The 20843-nt window shown below is 38.8% G+C and overlaps 1 protein-coding gene and 1 non-coding gene across 9 annotated transcripts in view; one reads left to right on the top strand and one right to left on the bottom strand.

Annotated features, from left to right (window-relative positions):
* The window catches only part of SCN8A (sodium voltage-gated channel alpha subunit 8), a 196904-nt gene that overhangs the window by 13547 nt on the left and 162514 nt on the right, over window positions 1-20843 (top strand). The window lies entirely within an intron of this gene.
* On the bottom strand, window positions 12298-12370 carry TRNAE-UUC (transfer RNA glutamic acid (anticodon UUC)). The gene has a single exon. It is a non-coding gene; the product is annotated as a tRNA-Glu (tRNA).

The following is a 20843-nucleotide window of genomic DNA, read 5'->3' as shown; positions in this document are numbered from 1 at the left end:
AGGCTTTTATTTTTTTTTCTCTGACTCACACAGGAAAACTTAAGCCATAAGTGCCGAAGGGGTAAAAGTTTTTTTATTTTGGGATCTTAATGTAGATTCTTTGCATTAGAAATTGCTCCAAAGCTTTATGGGTCAAAGAAAGTAGTCCGTTTGTGTCATGAGTGGATATCAAAGACTTGTTGTTAATTAGATCCAGATGTTTTCTATCTTTCATTTTGATAAGCTTATATGCAGCTCGACCCTTGGGGCTAGTGTGCTATGTTCCTAGCCACACGCTCCTTCCAGACCATTAGGAAGTCTCTGGTCTGTATTGTCCCTTGCAGCTTGTAGGAGGTGGGCATTTTCCACTTCCCTCTCCTCAGCAGGCTGCCCAGGTTCCCAGGGCTGAGGTAAGCCACCATCACCCAGGGGTGTGTGACTCCTGTGTCCTGCTTGGGCTCTGCTCTGCAGACCTGCCTTTAAAGGCCCAGGCTAGTGCTCAGGGAAAGGTTTTTTAAAGAGCAACGCATTTATCACTTGGTGCAATCTATTGCAAAATCTGAAGGAGAAAAAATCCTCCTAGGAAGCAATGCCACTTTTCTAGCCAGGTTTCCAGAACCATTAGCTCCTTATAGACACTGCTTATAGATGTTGAGTTGTTAAGGGTTTACCAGTTGTTTTTTCCTTCCATGGTTTAATCTCAGAACCTAGTTGAGAACTCTTGTGAGAGTTGTGAGAACTGAATGCTGACTTTTGCAGATGTTATAAAAATCTAGTCTGTAGAGTTCGAAGTATGGATGCTAGCCTGTATTTTAAGCAGGAGAGCATTAGATGTTCTTTTGGTGGAAACTGAGGCATCGTAACTCCTGCAATCTGCTTGTAGCCTTGGGCCAAGACGCAGTGCCCCTGGGACACACGGGGTCCTTTTCCTATTTGGAAATTTACTCCTATTCGGGTACTGTACCCAAACAGAGGACCACTTCCTTCACAAGAATAAGTTCAATATTACTAATATTTGAAACGCTTTTGAAGTTCTAGCTTATGTTTGGCAGATATATATTTTTTCCTTTTTAACACTTTTAACAGCTTTGGTTATTTTTTATTGTTGTTTTAAAAATTTACAAGAGGACAGTTGAAAAAAATTTTGGACTAGAGTTCTATGAGTTTTAATACATGTATATATTTATGTAACCAGGACTACAGTCAGGATACGAAACAGATCCATCCCCTCAAAAAGCCCTCTGCTGCCCATTTGTAGTCAAACTCTAATGTGTGATCTCTGCCAACTCCCAAATGGCTCTCTGTTCTGTGGTTTTGCTTTTTTATAATGTCATTTAAATAGAATCATGCTATAGAATAGAATATTTTGAAATTGCCTTCTTTCACTCAGCATGGTACCTTGGAGATTTATCTATATTGTTATCTTTATCAATAGTTTGTTCTTTTTTTTGCGTAGTAGTATCCCATTGTGTGGTTACATATCAGTTTGTTTATCCATTCATTTGTTGAAGGATATTTGAGATATGTCCAGTTTCAAGTGATTATGAATACTGCTGCTATAAATGTATAGGTTTTGGTATGAATCTGAATTTACATTATTCAAAGATATCTGTAAGGGTGAATTGCTGAGTAATTAAGTATATGTTTACCTTTGTAAGAAACTACTAAACCATTTTTTTCAGAGTGATTATACCATTTTGCTTTTCCATCAATAGTGTATGAGAGTTGTCATTAATATCTTCATTTGCACTTGATATTGTCAAAATTTTTGTTTGTTTTTAGTTTTATTGTGGTAAGAACACCACAGAGATCTTTCCTCTTAACAAAATTTTAAGTGTACATTGTTATTGACTATAGGTCCAATGTTTTACAGTGGATTTCTAGAGCTTATTCATCTTGCTTAATTGAAACTTTCTGTCCAGCGATAAGAAACTTCCTATTTCCCTCTTCCCCCAGCCCTGGCAAACATCATTCTACTTGGATTCTATGAATGTGGCGATTTTGTATATCTCGTGTAAGTGTAATTATGCAGTATTTCTCTTTCCATGACTGGCTTATTACACTTAGTATGTTGTCCTCAAGGTTCATCCATGTTATAGAATATGTCAGAATTTCTTTCTTTTTAAAACAAGCTGAACAGTATTCCTGTGTCTGTGTGTACCGCATCTTCTTTGTGTGTTCATCTATAGATGGACATTTAGGTTGCCTCCCTATCTTGGTAACTATTGAACGGTGCTGCAACGAACATGGTATAGCTAATATTTCTTCAAGATCCTGGTTTTAATTCTTTTGGAGAACTACCCAGAAGTGAGATTGCTGGATTGTATGGTAGGTCTAGTTTTCATTTTTTGAAGAATTTCCATACTGTCTTCCGTAGCAGCTGCACTGTTTTGCATTCCTACCAACAGTGTGCCAGGGGCTCCAGTTTCTCTGCATCCTTTCTAACACGTGTTACCTTTTTTTTATTTATTTATTTTTTTGATAACACTGTCTGATGGCTGTGAGGTGATTGCTAACTGTGGTTTTTTTTTTAATTTAATATTCCATTGGAAGGTAATTGCTTTACAGCCCTGTCTTAGTTTCTGCTGTGCAGCAGTGTGAGTCAGCTAAAAGTATACACATAGCCCCTTCCTCTCGCACCTCCCTCCCTCCCGTCCCCTCCCACCCCCCTGGGTCATCACAGAGCAGCAAGCTGTGTTCCCTGTGCTATACAGCAGCTTCGTACCAGCTGTGTGTTCTTACGCAGTTTTGATGTCACATTCTCTTGATGGTTAGTGATATTGAGCACTCAGATTTTTTATTTTGGCAATTTTTACAGGCATGTAGTGGTATCTCATTGTGGTTTCAATTTGCTTTTCCCCAAGAACTAATGATCTTGAGCATTTTTCACATATATATTGTCATCCATATGTCTTTGGTTAAATGTCTTAACCGAATCTTTTATTCAGGTCTTTTGCCCATGTTTTAAACTGAGTTATTTGTTTTATTACTGTGAGTTTTGAGAGCCTTTTTAAAAAAACATGTATCCTGGATATCAGTCATGAAGTAAATTACATGAACATGTTTTGCCTTGGTGTGTAGCTTTTCTTTTTCTTCTCTTTACAGTGTCCTTTATCGAGCTAATGCTTAAATTTTAAGTAAGTTTAATTTGTCAGTTTCTTTCTTTGATGGGTCATGTTTTTGATGTAAATAGGAATTCTTTATATAATCCAAGCTTGCAAATATGTTCTTTGCTCTCCTCTAAGAGTTTTATGGTTTTGCATTTTACATGTAGATGTATATAATTCATTGGATATGAAATTTAGGTAAAAGTTCATTTTTATATGTTTATTTTGCAGATAGATGTGTGATTGTTTTAGCACCATTACTATTAAAAAGACTATCCTTTTCCCCTTGAATTGACTTTGCACTCTTGTCAAAACTCAATTGGCAATATTTGTTTTGGCCTTTTTCTAGATTATTCTATTTCATTGTCATATATATCTGTCCTGTCACCAGTACCACACTGATCTGATTATAGATATGTAACTTTACAGTAAGGCTTAAAATTATGTAGTGTGAGTCTTCCAACTTTATTTTCTTATTTCAAAATTGTTTGGCTATTAATAGTTCTTTTGCTTCTCCATTGAATTTCATAGTCAGCTTGTCTATGTCTGCAAAAAACACTGGAGGAAGTAGTGGTAAACCACTCTTGTGTTCTTGCCGCAAGAACTCCATAAACAGTATAAAAGCTATGACACCACAAGATGAGCTGTCCAGGTTACAAGGTGTCCAGTATGCTCCTGCTGAAGAGCAGAGGACAGTTACTAATAGCTTCAGAAAGAATGAAGTGGTTAGGCCAAAGCAGAAATGAAACTCAGTTGTGAATGTGTCTGGTGGTGAAAATAAAGTCTGACTCTGTAAAGAACAGTATTGCATAGGAATCTTGAATCTTAGGTTCATGAATCAAGGTAAAGTGGATGTGGTCCAGCAGGAGATGGCAAAAGTGAACATTGCGTCTTAGGAATCGGTGAACTAAAATGGACCAGAACGGGCAAATTTAATTCAGATGACCATTATATCTACTACTGTGGGCAGGAATCCCTTGGAAGAAATGGAGTAGCCCTCGTAGTCAACTGAAGAGTCCAAAATGCAGTACTTGGGTACAGTCTCAAAAAAGACAGAATAATCTTGGTTCATTTCCAAGGCAAATCATTCAACATCACAGTAATTCAAGTTATACCCCTACCACTGATGCTGAAGAAGCTGAAGTTGAATAGTTCTATGAAGACCTACAAGACCTTCTAGAACTAACACTAAAAAAAGATGTCCTTTTCATCATAGGGGATTGGAATGCAAAAGGAGGAAGTCAAGAGACACCTGGAGTAACAAACAAGTTTGGCCTTGGAGTACAGGATGAAGCAGGGCAAAGGCTAACAGAGTTTTGTCAAGAGAACACATTGGTCCTACCAAATACCCTTTTCCAGCAACACAAGGGATGACTCTACACATAGACATCACCAAACGGTCAATACAGAAATCAGATTGATTCTGTTGTTTGTGACCAAAGATGGAGAAACTATACAGTCAGCAAAAACAAGACCTGGAGCTGACTGTGGCTCAGATCATCAGCTCCTTATTAAAAAATTCAGGCTTAAATTGAATAAAGTAGGGAAAACTACTAGGCCATTCAGGTATGACCTAAATCAAATTCTGTATGATTATCACAGTGGAGGTGATGATTAAATTCAAGGGATTAGATCTGATAGAGTGAGTGCCTGAGGAACTATGGATGGAAGTTCGTAACATTGTACAGGAGGCAGTGACCAAAACTATCCCAAGAAAAATAAATACAAGAAGGCAAAATAGTTGTCTGAGTAGGCTTTACAAATAGCTGAGAAAGAAGAGAAATGAAAAGCAAGGGAGAAAGGGAACAATATACCCAACTGAATGCAGAGTTCCAGAGAATAGCAAGGAGAGATAAGAAGGCCTTCTTCAAGGAACATTGCAGAGAAGTAGAGGGAAACAACAGAATGGGAAAGACTAGAGACACCAAGGGAACATTTCATGCAAGGATGAGTATGATAGAGGACAGAAACAATAAGGACCTAACAGAGGCAGAAGAAATTAAGAAGAGGTGGTGAGAATACACAGAAGAACTACACAGAAAAGGTCTTAATGACCAGTATAACCACGATGGTGTGGTCACTCACCTAGAGCCAGACATCCTGGAGTGTGAAGTCAAATGGGCCTTAGGAAGCATTACTACAAATAAAACTAGTAGAGGTGATGGAATTCCAGCTGAGCTATTTCAAATCCTAAAAAATGGTGCTGTTAAAGCATGGCACCCAATGTGAGCAGGAAATTTGGAAAACCCAGCTGTGACCACAGGACTGGAAAAGATCAGTTTTCATTCCAATCTCAAAGAAGGGCAGTGCCATAGAATGTTCAAACTACTATACAATTGTGCTCATTTAGCATGTTCGTATGTTAGTAAGGTTATACTCAAAATCCTTCAAGTTAGGCTTCATCAGTACATGAACTGAAAACTTGCATATGTACAAGCTGGGTTTAGAAAAGGCAAAGGAACCAGAGATCAAATTGCCAACATTCATTGGAACTTAGAGAAAGAAGGGAATCCCAGAAAAACCTCTTCTTTTCCTTCATTAACTACGCGAAATCCTTTGTGTGGATCACAACAAACTGGAAAATTCTTAAAGAGATACCAGATCACCTTATGTGTCTCCTGAGAGACCTGTGTGGGGGTCTAGAAGCAACAGAACCTTACATGGAACAACTGACTGGTTCCCAGTTGGGAAAGGAGTACACCAAGGCTGTATATTGTCACCCTGTTTATTTAAGTTCTGTGTAGGGTACAGTATGTGAAATGCTGGGCTGGATGAATCACAAGCTGGAATCAAGATTGCAGGGAGAAATATCAACTTCAGATATGCAGATAATACCACTCTAATGACACAGTGAAGAGGAACTAAAGAGCCTCTTGATGAAAGTGAAAGAGGAGAGTGAAAAAACTGCTTAAAACTCAGTATTGAAAAAATCTAAGATCATGGCATCCAGTCCCATCACTTCATGGCAATTAGAAGGGGAAAAAATGGAATCAGTGACAGATTTTATTTTCTTGGGCTCCAAAATCACTGTGGATGGTGGCTGCAGCCATGAAATTAAAAGATGCATACTCCTTGGAAGGAAAGCTATAACAAACCTAGACAGTGTATTAAAAAGCAAAGACATCAGCTTGCTGACAAAGGTCTGTATAGTCAAAGTTATGGGTTTTCCAGTAGTCATGTACAGACAGATGTGAGAGTTGGACCATAAAGAAGGCTGAGTGCCAAAGAATTGATGCTTTTGAACTGTGGTGAGGAGAAGACTCTTGAGAGTCCCTTGTACTGCAATGAGATCAAACCAGTCCATCCCAGAGAAAATCAACCCTGAATATTCATTGGAAGGACTGATGCTGAAGCTGAAGCTCCAGTACTTTGGCCTCCTGATATGAAGGGCCGACTCATTGGAAAAAACTCTGATGCTGGGAAAGATTGAAGGTAAAAGAAGAGGGTGGTAGAGGATGAGATAGCATCACCGACTCAATGGATATGAATTTGAGCAAACCCTGGGAGATAGTGAAGGACACGGTAGCCTGGTGTGGTGTAGTCCATGGGGTTGCAAAGAGTCAGATACGACTTAGCAGCGGAACAGCATTATAGTTCTTTTGTCTTTCCACTGAATTTCATAGCTTGCCTATGTCTGCAGAACTCCCACTAGCATTTTGCTTGTGTGTGTGCTTTGTCTCTCAGTCGTGTCTGACTCTGCAGCCCCATGGACTGTAGCCCACCAGGTTCCTCTGTCCATGGAATTTCCCAGGCAAGACTACTTGAGTGGGATGCCATTTCCTATTCCAGGGGATCTTCCTGACTCAGGGATCGAAAGTATGTCTCTTTTGTCTCCTGCATTGGCAGGCAGATTCTTTACCACTGAGCCTCCTGTAAAGCCCTGTTTTGCTTGGGACTGCATTAAATCTGGAGATCACTTTGAGAATTGATAATTGTGTCTTCCAGTCAATAAATATGATAAATGTCTTCATCATTTATTTAGGTAGTATTTTATTTCTTTTATCACCTTATATGGTTTTTCCATTAGTCGTGTACAGATGTGAGAGTTGGACCATAAAGAAGGCTGAATGCTGAAGAACTGATGATTGGACGTGACTTAGCGACAGAACAGAAGGTGATGACACCCCACTCCAGTACTCTTGCCTGGAAAATCCCATGCACGGAGGAACCTGGTGGGCTGCAGTCCGTGGCGTCGCTAAGAGTTGGACACAACTGAGCAACTTCATTTTCACTTTTCACTTTCATGCATTGGAGAAGGAAATGGCAGCCCACTCCAGTGTTCTTGCCTGGAGAATCCCAGGGATGGGGGAGTTTAGTGAGCTGCCGTCTATGGAGTCACACAGAGTCGGACACGACTGAAGTGACTTAGCAGCAGCAGCAGCAGTGACAGAACAACAACAATCATTTTATAGTTTTCAGCATATAGATTTTCATATATTGTTAGATTTATACCTATTTTTAAGCTATTGTAAATTTTTAAAATTAAGTTTCAGTTTCTACTTCATTGGATGGATTTTTTCGTGTTGAAGTTGTGTCTTACAGCCTTATTAAACTGTTTAATTCTAGGAGCTTTATTATAGTTTTGGGGGTTGGTTTTTTTTTGTTTTTTTACTGTGATGTTTGGTATGTGGGATTTCAAACTCCCCAACCAGGGTTAATCCTGTGCCCCCTGTAGTGGAAGCATGGAGTCTTAACCACAGGACCGCCAGGGAAGTCCCTGGGTTTTCTATATGGATAGTTATGTCATCTGTAAAAAATGAGTTTTATATCTTTCTTTCTAGTCTTTGTCCTTTTTATTTCTTTACCTCCTCTACTGTTAGTATAGCCTTCTAGTAAGACATGAAAGTGGTGAAAGTGGACATTCTTAGGGAAAAAGCATTTAGTTTCTCACCATTATGTATGATGGTAGCTGTTAGTTTTTGTAGATACTCTTTCTCAGGTTGAATAAATTCCCTTCTGTTCCCAATTTATTGAGAGTTTTTTCAGGAATGGATGTTGAATTTTGTCAGATGCTTTTATGTATTAGTTGATATAATTATGTGATTTTTTTCAAATTATTTAATCTGTTAATATAATGAATTATACCGATTGATTTTCAAATATTGACCTACCCTTACATTCTTGGGGTAAACACCAACTGGTTGTGATGTGTTCTTCTATTTTGTTGGATATGACTTGCTAATATTTGTTGAGTTTTGCATCTGTGTTCATGAAGATATTAGTCTGTAGTTCTGTTATTTTTTTCTTGTCATCAAGTTTTGGTATCAGGATAATGCTGGTCTTATAAAATAAGTTTATAAGTGTTCATTTTGGGGAAGAGAAAATGTAGAATTCCTTTTTAAAATATTTGGTAGAATTCTTCAATGAACTGTGCCTAGAGTTTTCTTTGTGTGGGAGTTTTTAACTACAAATTTAACTTCTTTAATAGATACAGAACAATACAAGTTGTCTAATACTTTTTGGGTAAGTTCTGGTACTTTGTGGCTTTTAAGGAGTTGGTGCATTCATCTAAGTTTTCAACTTTATGTACAAAGATTCATTCAGGTATTTTCTTAGTATCCTTTTAGTGTCTGCTGCTGCTCTGCTGCTGCTAAGTCACTTCAGTCGTGTCCAACTCTGTGCGACCCCATAGATGGCAGCCCACCAGGCTCCCCCGTCCTTGGGATTCTCCAGGCAAGAACACTGGAGTGGGTTGCCATTTCCTTCTCCAATGCATGAAAGTGAAAAGTGAAAGTGAAGTCGCTCAGTCGTGTCCGACCCTCAGCGACCCCATGGACTCCAGCCTACCAGGCTCCTCCGTCCATGGGATTTTCCAGGCAAGAGTACTGGAGCGGGGTGCCATTGCCTTCTCCGCCTTTTAGTGTCTGGGTCTATATTAATATCCTTTCATTCTTAATATAGATAATTTGTATATTCATTCTTTTTTTTTTGTTTGGCTAGAAGTTTATCAATTTTATTCATCTTTTCAAAGAACCTATTTCTGATTTTATTGATTTTTCCTCTATTTTTTTCTGTTTTCAATATAATTGATTTCTACTCTTTTTATTTTTTCCCTTCTGCTTACTTTGAATTAATTTACTCTTTTTTTAAGGTGAAAAACTATGTTTTTTTAGATCATTAATTTGAAGCCTTTCCTCTTTTTAAATACAAGCTTTTAATACTATAAATTCCCGTATAAGCACTGCTGTGGTTGCATTTGTACAAATTTTGCTATGTTGAAATTTCTTCTTTGACCAATGAATTCTTTAGAAGGGTGTTGCTTTGAGTGTTTGGAGTATTGGGAGATTTTCCAAAGTCTTTTATTTTATTGATTTCTAGTTTAATTCCATTATGGTCGAAGAACATAAACATTTCAACATGTTTAAATGTGTTGAGGTGGGTGTTATAACCCAGGATGTGGTCTCTCTTGCTGAGTGTCCTAGGGGCACTTGAGAGGAATGCATATTCTACAGTTAGGTGGGATGTTCTGTAAATGTCCATGATAGGCTATTGGTTCCTTGGTATCCTTGATTTTTTTTTTCCTCCCAGTTTTACTCAGATATAATTGATGTGGAACACTGCCTAAGTTTAAGGTGTATAGCATAATAATTTGACTTATATACATCATGAAATGATTATTGCAAAAACTTTAGTGAGCATCTATCATCTTATGTAGGTATAAGATTAAAGAAATAGAAAAAAATGTTTTTGTTGTAATGAGAACTCTTAGGATTTACTTTCGTAACACTTTCATATATAATATATAGCAGTGTTCATTATATTTATCATGTTGTACATTCTATCTCAAATACTTAGTTCTTTTATAACTGGAAGTTTCTTCCTTTTGATTGCCTTCATCTAGTTTCCCCTCCTTCTACTTACTGCCTCTGATAACCACAAATTGTATCTTTCTCTGTGTGTGTTTGTTTTTGAAGAATAATTGACCTACAACACTATGTTTCTGTTACACAACATAGTGATATACTTCTGTACGTTTCAAAAGGATCGTCATGGAAGTCTAGTTACAATATGTCACCATACAAAGATATTACATAGTTATTGACTGTATTCCCCACATATACATTTCATACCCATAACTCATTTATATAGCAACTGAAAGTTTGTACTTCTTAATCTCTTTTACTTCTTCCTTTCCTCCCCTCACTCTCCTATAGCCTTGATTTTTTTCTTTCTCCTTCTTAAAAAAATTAAAATGTGATTTATTTATTATTCAATTGCAACATTACATCCTACCTCTTCTTTATTTTTTCAGACTTAGTGAGATATTATTGACAAATAGGAATTATATATATTTAACATGTACATGTTTTTATATCCTTGATAATTTTCCGTTCACTTGTTCTATTGAGGACTGAGAAAGGAGGACTGAAGTCTCTAAAATTGTAGATTTGTCCGTTTCTTCCCGTAGTTCCATCAATTGTTGCTTCATATATTTTGAAGCTCTTTTCTTAGGTGCATACACATTTAAGATTGTTTTTTATTTTAGTGAATTGACCCTTTAATTGTTACTTACTATCCTTTTTACCCCTGATAATTTTCCTTGTTTTGAAGTCTGCTTTATCTGATATTAATATAGCCTATTAACATACAGTTACTATAGTTGTGATAACTCTCATATTCATAGTATATTCTTACCTCCTTCTTTTACTTACATTTTTAATAATAATTTCATATTTATAAATGAGTTGCAAAAATAGTACATAGAGTTCCTATATGCCCTTTACTTAGCTTTCCCTAATGTTAACCTATTACATAAAACCATAGTACATTTATCAGAACTAAGAAATTAACATTGATATATTACTCTATTAAGTAAGCTACAGAATTTCATAGATTTCACCAGTTTGTCTACTAATGTTTTTTTTATTCCTTTTCTATAATTCAGTCCAGGCAGCCATAATAACATTTAGTACCTTTCGTTTTTTAACCTATGTATACCATTGTGCTTAGCAGGTTTCTGGTAGACTACATACAATGTGTCTTTTTTTGTAAATCCATCCTGATAATGTCTCTTTTAAGTGATGTGTTTAGACCATTTACATTTAATCTAATTATTGATATTTTAGATTTAGGTCTGTCATTTTATTGTATTTTTCTGTTCTTTCTATTTTGTGTTTTCTTTGTTTCCCTTTACATCCTTCTTTTGGATTATTTGAACTATTTTAGTATTCTACTTAGATTTCTCTATTGAGTTTTTGGAGTTTCCCTGGTGGCTCAGATTGTAAAGAATCTGCCTGCAATGTGGGATACCTGGGTTTGATTCCTGGGTCGGGAAGATCCCCTGGAGAAGGGAATGGCAATCCAGTATTCTTGCCTGGAGAATTCCATGGACAGAGGAGCCTGATGGGCTACAGTTCATGGGATCACAAAGAATCAGACATAACTGAGCGGCTGACACACACACACACACACACACACTGAATTTTTACTGCTTTTTCATTTGTATAGTTATTTTAGTGTTGACTAGGAATTACAGTACACATATTCAAGTATTCTACTTAAAATTAATATGTATCACTTCAAGTAGAATATAGAAACTTTAGTACCATAAAGATTGGTTTGCCCTCTTCCTTTTTATCTTGTAGTGGTCGTATGCATCTATATTCATTGAAAACCCCATCAGACATTGTTATAATTTTTGCTTTCAGTCATCTTTAATGTTTTAAAGAACTTAGAAGTAAAATAGGGTGTTTCATTTACTCAGATATTTACCATTTCTAGTGTTTCTTCTTTCCTGAAATTCTGTTTCCATGTTCATTTCCTTCCATCCGAAGAATTTTCTTTAGCATCTTTGGCAAGTCTGCTAGTGATGACCTCTCTTGGTTTTCTTTGAGAATTTATTTCATCATTTTTGAAAGCTATTTCACTGGCTATGTAGAATTCTGGGTTTGGCCATTGTTTTCCAGCTCTTGAAATTCTTTTTCCGCTGTCATCTGTTCTCTATGGTTTCTGATAAGACGTTCACAGTCATTTGAATTATTTTTTCCCCTATATGTAATGCATTATTTGTCTCTGACTGCTTTCAAGATTTTTTTTTCCTCTGCTTTAGATTTTACTGGGCAGGAATTTCTTTGAGATTATCCTGATTGATATTCACTGAGTTTCTTGAATCTATACGTTTATGTCTTTTACTACAGTTGGGAAGTATTGAGTTATTATTTCTTGAAATATTTTTCTTTTTGACCACAGCACACATCTTTTGGGATCTTAGTTCCCCGACCAGGGATTGAACCTGGGCTCATGGCAGTGAAAGTGTCAAGTCCTGACCACTGAACTACCAGGGAATTCCCTCAAATATTATTTCTGTACCACTCTTTCTCCTTTATAATCGGCCTTTGATGATACAAATGTTAGGCCTTTTGATATTGTCCAATGGGTCCTCAAGGCTCTGTTCATTTTTGTTTTCCAGTCTTTTTTCTTAGTTGTTCAGCTAGATAATTCTGTTGATCCATTTTCAAGTTCACTGACCTGTCATTTCAGTTACACCGTAGAGCCCATCTAGTGAATTTAAAAATTTCTGTCATATTTCTAGTTTAGATTTTTTCATTTGGTTCTTCTTCTCCTTCTTCTCCATCTATTCTTTGTCAAGACTGTCTACTTATCCTTTTACTTCAAGATCATTTGTCTTTATTTCTTTGAGCATGATTATAATATGTGCTTTTAGGTCAGTTCAGTTGCTGAGTCGTGTCCTATTCTTTGAGATCCCATGGACTACAGCACGCCAGAGTTCCCTATCCATCACCAACTCCCGGAGCTTGCTCAAATTCATGTCTATTGAGTCAGTGATGCCATCCAACCGTCTCATCCTCTTTTGTCCCCTTCTTCTCCTGCCTTCAATCTTTCCCAGCATCAGGGCCTTTTCTAGTGAGTCAGTTCTTCACATCAGGCGGCCAAAGTATTGGAGCTTCAGCTTTAATAGCACTTTTTCCAATGAATATTCAGGACTGATTTCTGTTAGGATTGACTGGTTTGATCTCCTTGCAATCCACTTTGGTTCAGTTCAGTTCAGTCTCTCAGTTGTGTCTGACGCTTTGTGACCCCATGGACTGCGGCACGCCAGGCCTCCCTGTCCATCACCAACTCCCGGAGTTTATTTAAACTCATGTCCATTGAGTCGGTGATGCCATCCACCCATCTCATCCTCTGTCATCCCCTTCTCCTCCAGCTTTCAGTCTTTCCCAGCATCAGGGTCTTTTCAAATGAGTCAGTTCTTTGCATCAGTTGGCCAAAGGATTAGAGTTTCAGCTTCAGTGTCAGTCCTATGGACTGGTTGGATCTCCTTGCTGTGCAGGGAACTCTCAAGAGTCTTCTCCAACATCACAGTTCAGAAACATCAATTCTTTGGCGCTCAACTTTCCTTATACTCCAACTGTCACATCCATACATGACTGCTGGAAAAACCATAGCTTTGACTAGACGGACCTTTGTTGGCAACATCATGTCTCTGTGTTTTAATATGCTGTCTAGGTTTGTCATAGCTTTTCTTCCAAGGAGCAAGCATCTTTTAATTTCATGGCTGCAGTCACCATCTGCAGTGATTTTGGAGCCCCCCAAAATAATTATTTCCATTGTTTCCCCATCTATTTGTCATGAAGTGATGGGAGCATATGCCATGACCTTAGTTTTTTGAATGTTGAGTTTAAAGCCAGCTTTTTTCCACTCTCTTCTTTCACGTTCATCAAGAGGCTGTTCAGTTCCTCTTCGCTTTCTGCCATAAGAGTGCTGTCATCTGAGGTTATATAATTCTAACATCTTGAAGTTGGTATTTGTTGATTATCTTTTCCCTTGTGAGATGTTGAAATTTTCAAGTCTTTTTGACTCTTGAACAGTGTGGAGGTTATGGAAACCAACCCCCATGCAGTCAAAAATCCACATTTAACTTTGTCATTGGCCCTCCATATCAGCAGTTCCATATCTGTGGGTTCAGCTAGCTGGAGATTGTGTAGTGTTATTGAAAACAATTTGTGTATAAGTGGATCCACGCAGTTCAAACCCATGTTGTTTAAGTGAAGAAGTGAAAGTCTCTTGGTCATGTCTGACTCTTTGTGACCCCATGGACTGTAGCCTGCCAGGCTCCCCTGGCCATGGACTTGTCCAAGCAAGAATAGTGGAGCGGGCTGCTATTCCCTTCTCCAGGGGTCTTTCTAACCCAGGGATGGAACCTGGATCTCCTGCATTGCAGGCAGATTTTTACCATCTGAGCCACAAGGGAAGCATGTTAAAGAGTCATCTGTATATCAGTTTGGATTTATATTCTGACATTTAAAAAATTATATGAGACTTTGGATCTTGTTCAAATCCTATAGATTTGTTTGTTTATGTGATCAGGCAGTCAGTCTAGTTGGGTTCAGGCTTCAAATACCTATCTGCCTTCTTTGGGCTGGAGTTCAGTATCAGTTTAGTTTTCAAAGTGCTATTTGCTGTGTTATTTGTATCTGTTCCATGTACATACCAGCCAGTGGCTAGTCTCCGACTTGGGCAGTGGTGTACCTCATAGATCAATTGTCAGAATCTTCAGAGTGTTGTTGAGGGTCAGATACTTTGATGTGCAGCCTGGGGGTGATTCCTGGAGTTCACATACAGCGTCACTGAGCTCCCTCTTCTTTCTGTTGTTAACCCAGACTTTCCAGTCCAAAGGATTCTCCTTCTTGCTTCACTTGCTAGAAAGCTGAGACTTGAATTTCTCTCCTCTCCTTGCACATCTGTGATTACCTTTCCCTTGAGAACCAAGTGACAGGAGGCTCAGGAAAGAAAACAAAGCAACGGAGTTTCCTTCAAGGCTCCTGGGATCACAGTTCCTCTGGTCAGAGAAAAGGTTTTCCTTTCTGACTGCTGTTGTCATTGCAACTGCTGCCTAGTTGCCTTGAACGTAGGGTGAGAGGACAGAAGGGAAACAGACAAAATTGGGGGGTTGCCTCTACTCCCTTTGACCTTTAAGGAATCCCTTTACTGTTTCTTGGGCCAAAAATGGAGGTCTTCTTGGAACTTTTTCTTTCTGTACCTGGTGCACAGTTCTGAGTTTGGGCTGCCTTTGAGTCCAGGTCAGGAGATACTCAGTTCAGTTCAGTTCAGTTTAGTCACGTCCGACTCTTTGCGACCCCATGAACCGCAGCACTCCAGGCCTCCCTGTCCATCACCAACTCCCGGAGTCCACCCAAACCCATGTCTATTGAGTCAGTGATGCCATCCAACCATCTCATCCTCGGTCGTCCCCTTCCCCTCCTGCCCTCAATCTTTCCCAGCATCAGGGTCTTTTCCAATGAGTCAGCTCTCCGAATCAGGTGGCCAAAGTACTGGAGTTTCAGCTTCAACATCAGTCCCTCCAATGAGCAGCTAGGACTGATCTCCCTTAGGATGGACTGGTTGGATCTCCTTGCAGTCCAAGGGACTCTCAAGAGTCTTCTCCAACACCACAGTTCAAAAGCATCAGTTCTCCTGCACTCAGCCTTCTTTATAGTCCAACTCTCACATCCATACATGACTACTGGAAAAACCATAGCCTTGACTAGACGGACCTTTGTTGGCAAAGTAATGTCTCTGCTTTTGAATATGCTGTCTAGGTTGGTCATAACTTTCCTTCCAAGGAGCAAGCATCTTTTAATTTCATGGCTGCAATCACCATCCGCAGTGATTTTGGAGCCCAGGAGATACTAGAAGAAGCAAAAAGGGAAACTCCGTAGATGTCATGATATTTTGAGCCATGGTTTGTTTTCTTTGTCCACCAGTTATCAGTTACTTTTTAGTCTTTAGATAATGCGTGGAGCAGCTCTATTCCTGGAGTTTAGCTGAATTCCCTAGGAGAAACACTGTGGAATGTACTTACTCCATCTTAATTGGAACCAGAAACTTTGGCTATTTATTAGACACATTTTAAGAGAGAACCAAGATAGACAGGGGCAAAAAAGGCCGTGGCTTCAAGGCAGGTTATCAGTCCTGAAAGATCTGTGACTGGACTAACAGGCTTTAGGGTCCCTAATGGAGAAAACACCCCAAGGAAGGACTCCAGTGTTTTTGGTTCAGGGTGCTCTTTCTTCCTTCTTTTTAGTTTTTGAATTTAAATTAAAATTTAAAAAGAGATTGTATTTGTACTCAGTACATAATCTGGAAGTTATAAAGGGAACAAAGTTAGAGGGGTACTCTACTTACTTACCCACTGGCCACCCAGTTCCTCCCCCTGGAGACACCCATGTACCAGTTTCTTGTGTGTCCTTACAGAGACATTCCACACAATACCATATATAAAATGGGAATAAGTGTGCATATAGTAACCAAAACAGTCGTGTGCTATGCACACTGCTCTATGCTTTGCTTTCTCACTTAATATGTCCTGGAGACTTTCATAGCAATGTCCACAGAAGGCCTCATTCTTCTTAGCAGCTGTGAAGAATGCCATTTAAAGAATATGTTATGATTCATTTAATGAGTCCTTTATTGATAGACTTTATTCCACCAATAAATGTTTATTCCGTCCTTTGTTATAACAGGAAAGTTGCATTGAGTATCCTTGTGTACCTATCTGACATATGTGGGGCAGTATCTATAGAATAAATACCTGGGAGTGACATTGCTGGGCAGGAAAGGATGTGTGTTCACTGAGAGTTACTAAGTTGTTAATAGCATATTGATATCTTATTTCATACAACTGCAGATAATCTGTCAGTTTTTTAAACCTTGGTAAGGAGAGGACTATTAGATGACGTAATAGAAACCTTCATATGATCTGAAGTCTTTCTCTATCTCTGGCTGATATCTAACTCTGATTGTGCCTGGTTTTTTACCAACATGATGTGGAAGAAAAGGAAAATGTGTGAATTGGCATTTTTCTTCTTTTTTGTCCCTTGTTACTCTAGTAAGAGACATGCCAACAAGCTGTGGGAAAAAAATATATTGTAAAATTACTAAATAGGAAATATCCAAAAGGAAGGCTGTGACAATCAAGAGGATGTGAATGACCAACTGATGGGACAATCAGTTCCAAATCCTCAGATGTTGGTTTGCGTTAAAGCCTTTCTTCTGAGGAACATTTTGTCCATCACGTGTGCTTACGTATATAACCGTGCCTGTATAGGTAGGGAGAGAGTTCAGGAGAAAGCTGTTATTCACTGTACTGATGGTGAAACAGAGGCCTTACAAATATAATGATTTTTTTCTGACCCCTGGATCACCACATTTGATGTGAAAAATTTGAATGTGTGGAAGTCTTGGAGACATATTTAATGTAGATACCAAAGAGTTGTCACTTCAGGTTTTTTTGATGGTTTATGGTGTTTATTTGAAAGCAAGGCTTTATTGGAAAATCTGTATGTCAAACTTTCCACTATGATGGAGCGTTTTGCTAGTAACCTTCCTTTTGATCCTTTTAACATGACACCTGAGACTAGAAATCAGATCAGTGAGGTGCTCAAAAATCTTCATAATTACTTGGCTTTGACTGTGTCATTATCTGCTTCAATTAACTTTAATAAATAAAATAAAATTAGCTATAAAATTGATTTGGAAAGAAAAAGACTTTTAAAAAATCTTTTTGGGTTTTTTTTTTTGTTTTGGCATCTGGATAGGGACTTGAAAAGACTATTTTTAAAGTGAATGACGTGTGGCTTTCCAAGTGAGAATTCTAATTGGGTAGATTATCAAGTGATAAAACTGGTTTGGGTGGCTCTTCAGATAGACATCTTGTTTTTAATTTTTATACCTTTAACCCTATATTGTTTGAAATTTTTGGATGGGCATATAAAACTTTTTAAAAGAAATGTAATATAGTAGAAAACAAAGGAAAACAGCTATCTTGGAAGGCTGTGTGTTTAATACAGTGAAACAGTTGTTACAGAAAACATTATTGGCATTTCTTGTTTGAAATGCCCTTCAAACCTATTCTACATCAGTCCAAAAAAAAAAAAAAAAGGAGGGGTTGGCTGTCGAATCAGATACCACTGTGCGGCAAACTGGGAAAGTAAAGTGTGACAGTTCTTACAATGACTCGAGTAGAGCAGGCTTACTGGAAGGTGCTGAGGATGGCTCGTGGCATATCCTTGGTCTTTCCTCAGATTGTGGCTTTCTAGAAAATGCAGTAGAGGAAAGACTCAAGAAACTTTTGATTGTTTAAATGCTTTATCTTTTACTTTTTATCATCATAAAGTTTTGTGACCTTCTCTGCTTATCATATGAAGCAAGTTTATCAAGAGTGCTTATCACAAACTTACCATGTCTGTTTGGGTCTAGAAATTCTGTTTTGAACATTAACAAATTTGGATTTAGAGATCAGAGTCAGTATGCATCTTTCTGAGAAGGCAGCCTATGCATTCTCTGAATTTAAATCATTACCCTGCTGCTGCTGCTAAGTCACTTCAGTCGTGTCCAACTCTGTGCGACCCCATAGATGACAGCCCACCAGGCTCCCCCGTCCCTGGGATTCTCCAGGCAAGAACACTGGAGTGGGTTGCCATTTCCTTCTCCAATGCATGAAAGTGAAAAGTGAAAGTGAAGTCGCTCAGCCGTGTCTGACCCTCAGTGACCCCATGGACTGCAGCCTACCAGGCTCCTCCATCCATGGGATTTTCCAAGCAAGAGTACTGGAGTGGGGTGCCATTGTCACTCAGTCATGTCTGACTCTTTGCAACCCCGTGAAATGCAGCACACCAGGCCTCCCTGTCCATCACCAACTCCTGGAGTCCACCCAAACCCATGACCATCAAGTCGATGATGCCATCTGACCATCTCATCCTCTGTCATCCCCTTATCCTCCTGCCCTCAATCTTTCCCAGCATCAGGGTCTTTTCCAGTGGGTCAGCTCTTCGCATCAGGTGGCCAAAGTATTGGAGTTTCAGCTTCAGCATCAGTCCTTCCAATGAACACCCAGGACTGATCTCCTTTAGGATGGACTGGTTGGATCTCCTTGCAGTCCAAGGGACTCTCAAGAGTCTTCTTCAACACCACAGTTCAAAAGCATCAATTCTTCTGCACTCAGCCTTCCTTATAGTCCAACTCTCACATCCATACATGACTACTGGAAAAACCATAGCCTTGACTAGACGGACCTTTGTTGGCAAAGTAATGTCTCTGCTTTTGAATATCTGCTATCTAGGTTGGTCATAACTTTCCTTCCAAGGAGTAAGCGTCTTTTAATTTCATGGCTGCAATCACCATCTGCAGTGATTTTGGAGCCCAGAAAAATAAAGTCAGCCACTGTTTCCCCATCTATCTGCCATGAAGTGATGAGACTGGATGCCATGATCTTCGTTTTCTGAATGTTGAGCTTTAAGCCCACTTTTTCACTCTCCTCTTTCACTTTCATTAAGAGGCTCTTTAGTTCTTCTTCACTTTCTGCCATAAGGGTGGTGTCATCTGCATATCTGAGGTTATTAATATTTCTCCCAGCAATCTTGATTCCAGCTTGTGCTTCTTCCAGCCCAGCATTTCTCATGATGTACTCTGCAAAGAAGTTAAATAAGCAGGGTGACAATATACAGCCTTGACATACTCCTTTTCCTATTTGGAACCAGTCTGTTGTTCCATGTCCAGTTCTAACTGTTGCTTCCTGACCTGCATATAGGTTTCTCAAGAGGCAAGTCAGGTGGTCTGGTATGCCCCCATATCTTTCAGAATTTTCCACAGTTTATTGTGATCCACACAGTCAAAGGCTTTGGCATAGTCAATAAAGCATAAATAGATGTTTTTCTGGAACTCTCTTGCTTTTTCAATGATCCAGTGGATGTTGGCAATTTGATCTCTGGTTCCTCTGCCTTTTCTAAAACCAGCTTGAACATCTGGAAGTTCACAGTTCACATATTGCTGAAGCCTGGCTTGGAGAATTTTAAGCATTACTTTACTAGCGTGTGAGATGAGTGCAATTGTGCGGTAGTTTGAGCATTCTTTGGCATTGATTTTCTTTAGGATTGGAGTGAAAATTGACCTTTACCAGTCCTGTGGCCACTGCTGAGTTTTCCAAATTTGCTGGCATATTGAGTGCAGCACTTTCACAGCATCATCTTTCAGGATTTGAAATAGCTCAACTGGAATTCCATCACCTCCACTAGCTTTGTTCATAGTGATGCTTCCTAACGCCCACTTGACTTCACATTCCAGGATGTCTGGCTCTAGGTGAGTGATCACACCATTGTGATTATCTGGGTCTTGAAGATCTTTTTTGTACAGTCTTCTGTGTATTCTTGCCACCTCTTAATATCTTCTGCTTCTGTTAGGTCCATACCGTTTCTGTCCTTTATTGAGCCCATCTTTGCATGAAATGTTCCCTTGGTGTCTCTAATTTTCTTGAAGAGAGCTCTAGTCTTTCCCATTCTGTTGTTTTCCTCTATTTCTTTGCATTGATCGCTGAGGAAGGCTTTTTTATCCTTGATATTCTTTGGAACTCTGCATTCAAATGGGTACATCCTTACTTTTCTCCTTTGCTTTTCACTTCCCTTCTTTTCACAGCTGTTTGTAAGGCCTCCTCAGACAGCCATTTTGCTGTTTTGCATTTCTTTTTCTTAGGGATGGTCTTGATTCCTGTCTCCTGTACAGTGTCACGAACCTCCATCCATAGTTCATCAGGCACTCTGTCTATCAGATCTAGTCCCTTAAATCTATTTCTCACTTCCACTGTATAGTCATGAGGGATTTGATTTAGGTCATACCTGAATGGTCTAGTGGTTTTCCCCACTTTCTTCAATTTCAGTCTGAATTTGGCAATAAGAAGTTCATGATCCGAGCCATACTCAGCTCCCGGTCTTGTTCACTTAGGAATGCAAGATGCATTGTAAT

The sequence above is a fragment of the Bos indicus genome, chromosome 5 (genome assembly GCF_029378745.1).
Source record: "Bos indicus isolate NIAB-ARS_2022 breed Sahiwal x Tharparkar chromosome 5, NIAB-ARS_B.indTharparkar_mat_pri_1.0, whole genome shotgun sequence".
NCBI lineage: Eukaryota > Metazoa > Chordata > Mammalia > Artiodactyla > Bovidae > Bos > Bos indicus.
Note: the sequence above shows the minus strand (reverse complement) of the source record. Positions and strands in the feature narration are given on the sequence as shown.